At 44.4% G+C, this 4037-nt stretch overlaps 1 long non-coding RNA gene across 2 annotated transcripts; it reads right to left on the bottom strand.

The window, feature by feature from the left end:
* Positions 1 to 207: 207 nt before the first annotated feature.
* On the bottom strand, positions 208 to 2245 carry LOC114770124 (uncharacterized). 2 transcript variants are annotated; one of them, XR_003743307.1, is made up of 2 exons: positions 2184 to 2245; positions 208 to 784 (listed from the first exon to the last, which is right to left on the bottom strand). It is a non-coding gene; the product is annotated as an uncharacterized LOC114770124 (long non-coding RNA). The 2 variants fall into 2 exon arrangements; XR_003743306.1 differs by lacking the exon at positions 2184 to 2245 and adding an exon at positions 1205 to 1263.
* Between the last annotated feature and the right edge of the window lie 1792 nt (positions 2246 to 4037).

Genomic DNA, 4037 nt, shown 5'->3' with positions numbered 1-4037 from the left:
GACTGATCCGCTGTGGCTACCCGTAACGAGAAAAGCGGAAGGGAGACAACGACTAAGTTGCCTTTGCAGTAGCAGACCTAATCCCAATCCACTTCCTTTTAGCTGCATTTTGACTCTGCACACATTTCAGTTGGTATAACATAGCATAGGCTCTTTCATTACAGCGATTATGTGTGCAAGCTTAAATAATCACACACCACATTGATATCTTTTGCAAAAACATAAAACAACCACCTTGTTTTGAGTTTATGTATAGGTAGAGGGGTAATAATTGTAGGAACTCACATAAGAGGCTGCCACTTTTATATATTTTATAAATCCCGATTGCCGGCACCTCACACGTTTGGCTCGGAGGAGGGTCGCCAAATGTTGCAATGCCGTTTGACAAAGACATGCAGAAACTGAGGTGTTGAATCTCCATGCACAACAAAAGCACAGAAATGTCATGGCTCCGCGACGTCCCATCTTACGGCCGCTTGATCCCCTGGGGCACTCGAGTATTCAGGGTCCATGGGGATCACAATTGAGACATGATTGTGCATCTGCTTGTTTGTCCTGCTCCTTCCTGGTCAGTCGGGAATTCAAATGTAGTCGATAGTGGTGGTTCAGTGTCCTTTACGCGTCTTCAGGCGTCTGAGATCACACTTGTAGGGAAACCTGCCTTCTTGACAGAGATCAAACACAGCAGCATACGTAGAATATTCAACTTGATCAAAGGCTTTGCACACTTGGTTGGGTTCTCTGTCTGGAGTCTGAAGACTTGGTGGGGTTCTTTGCTTGGAGTCTGATGAAGTCAAAAGGTCATACAGATTGTACATGTAGAAAAACAGTGTAAATTGTACATTAAAACTAAACCAGAAAAATAAATGACAACAATGATCAGATATTGTATTGCGAAGACATGTAAGTATAGTGAGATGCTTAAAATGATATCAGGGAATTCATAACTCTGCGAATTTGCATTGACTTATTAAATCTAATCAACAACAGTGGCCGGAAAATAAATACAAATAAAAAGTCCCTCTTGTTGCCATGTGATTAGAGAATTTCCACTTTTGTTAGGGAATTCATAACTCTGCGGATTTGCACTGACTTACTGCATTTACATTTACATTTACAGCATTTATCAGACGCCCTTATCCAGAGCGACTTACAATCAGTAGTTACAGGGACAGTCTCCCTGGAGCAACTTAGGGTTAAGTACCTTGCTCAGGGACACAATGGTAGTAAGTGGGATTCGAACCTGGATCTTCTGGTTCTGTCACATGATCCCATCATGTGACCGGGAGTAACACGGAAACGAGGTAACGTGACTCCTATATATTAGGCTGGAGAGCAGCTGCCAATTGCTCAGTCATTGAATGACGCACGCCATTCGACTCGGCTCCGAAAACCCGCTCCCAGTAAGACCGTACCTGTCCTCTATGTTCTCCTGATTCCTGAACTCCTTCCTGTCACCCTGTCCTGCCCTGTCTTGTGTCTTAATACGCGAACGACAACATCAGTGTGGTGTTGCGGCTCGCGCCGTCCACGTTCGCAGATTAACGTGGAGGAACTTACCTGCCTCCCTGCGTCCCACCGCACTGAGGTCTCTCGTTTCCTCCTACACGTCTCTCTCGTTCTGGTCCCGGTTCGCGTGTCAGAATGACTGAGCCATTGGCAGCTGCTCTCCAGCCTAATATATAGGAGTCACGTTACCTCGTTTCCGTGTTACTCCCGGTCACATGATGGGATCATGTGACAGTAGGACCGGCTATGGACCAGAAGAACGGTCTTGGATCCCGAGTCGTTTCATCCTGGACCCGTCTCTGGTGGCTGAGTACCGGCAGCGTACCGCCGCCGCTCCGGGGCCGTCGGGGGTCGGCCCTGGAGGGGGGGGTACTGTCACATGATCCCATCATGTGACCGGGAGTAACACGGAAACGAGGTAACGTGACTCCTATATATTAGGCTGGAGAGCAGCTGCCAATTGCTCAGTCATTGAATGACGCACGCCATTCGACTCGGCTCCGAAAACCCGCTCCCAGTAAGACCGTACCTGTCCTCTATGTTCTCCTGATTCCTGAACTCCTTCCTGTCACCCTGTCCTGCCCTGTCTTGTGTCTTAATACGCGAACGACAACATCAGTGTGGTGTTGCGGCTCGCGCCGTCCACGTTCGCAGATTAACGTGGAGGAACTTACCTGCCTCCCTGCGTCCCACCGCACTGAGGTCTCTCGTTTCCTCCTACACGTCTCTCTCGTTCTGGTCCCGGTTCGCGTGTCAGGTTCATAGGCGAGTGTGTTACCTACTAGGCTACTACCACCCCAATCAACTGAGCCCAATCAACAACAGTGGCCGGAAAAATAAATACAAATAAAAAGTCCTGCTTGTTGCCATGTGATTAGAGAATTACATCTTTATGACTAAAAGTTATTGTTTGAGATTATGGCACTGTTGAGGTGTTCAGAGAAAAAAACAGTTTCACATAAATATAAATTCTGATCCTAAACATGTTGATCATACTGAACATGAATTTAAACTGTAAACTATGAATTTTAACAGTGCAATTTCCAATCCCGTGGGACATTGTTTATGATGTCCAATGTAATACCGGTAATCTAAAATGTCACAAATCTTGGTTATTACTGGTTACAGTTTGGTTTGTGAGTTCATCTATTGTGCCAGCCATATCTACATGCTACATTGTAATTGATACAGTTATTATCATGTTCATTTTATACCTTGTCGGAGTGGATCTGGATTTAGAAATGCCTCGGATTCTACAGTCCCAGGCTTTTTTAGGATATGTAGATCATTTTCTCTTAAATTAAAACACAGAGATTCTATTCCTCGATATGCAGTAAAATTCAGATAAAACAGACTTATGGTGGCAGATCCACATTCGAACAAAGGCATCACGTTGGGGTCACCATTTGTAAAACTGGGGAGAATAGAGTAAAAAACTCTCTCTCTATACACAAAAGCACTGTATTCAAACCACTCCAACTTGATGTTACCTGGCAGAAAGAGGCATGGCACAATAGAGGTTAAAAGGATGAACAGTTTCTAATTTATTAACACCAGTAAAATATTATTGCAGTTACATGTGAATATTGTATATAAAAAGGTACCAATGTTACAGAGAAAACCAAAATGAAAGACAGGAGGAAAACATAGAAAAAGACAGTACAGCCGGAACCAAGCTTCAGAGACATCACCTGATCCAGGAGAAAAATGAGAGGAGAGAGAAGACTCGAAAACCGAAAAATCCTCCTACACCTGGCCTACAGGAAGCTGTCACAGACCAATCAGAAACTGTTGTTTCTGACGTCACTCCCCCGGTGCCACCCGACAAAGAGAGCAGGCGGTCCCGACGGCCGGCACCTCACACGTTTGTCTTGGAGGAGGGCCGCCAAATGTTGCAATGCTGTTTGACAAAGACATGCAAAAACTGAGGTGTTGAATCTCCACAACAAAAGCACAGAAATGTCATGGCTCCGCGACGTCCCATCTTACAATGTAAAATCTACCTGCGAACAACCCCACGTAGAGTACTATTTATAAAGGGTATATTGTGTGTAGAAATCGGAGAAATCTGACATTTACTTTATGTACGTACGCAAATAAGGTATGAGTGCTGCGCAAAGTTATATAAAGGACACCTGTCAGTGGCTGTCTGCTCTTCGAACCCTTGCCAGTAAATGAAAGCGAAACATAACATACCCAGCATGTTGGTAGAGTACTTTGCGTCCATCGACCCCATTTTTGTGTTAGCCTTTTTGTATTTGTGTAAAATAAAGTGAATCTGCTTCTGCACTTGGGTCCTTTGCCATTGCCTCTTTACCCTGGCTATACAGAATATTAAAAAAGATCTAATTTACAGTATACTTTTACAAGGCTTTGACCCACATTTAAGTAACAACAACATTTATTTCTTATGTAGCCCAAAATCACATACAGTATGTCTCAATGGGCTTTGACAGGCCCTACAGTTGACACCCCCAACACTTGACCCTTCTGCACACAAGGAAAAACTCCACACAAAAAAAACTCTA

Source organism: Denticeps clupeoides, chromosome 2, assembly GCF_900700375.1.
Source record: "Denticeps clupeoides chromosome 2, fDenClu1.1, whole genome shotgun sequence".
NCBI lineage: Eukaryota > Metazoa > Chordata > Actinopteri > Clupeiformes > Denticipitidae > Denticeps > Denticeps clupeoides.
This window is presented reverse-complemented; position numbering and strand designations above follow the sequence as displayed.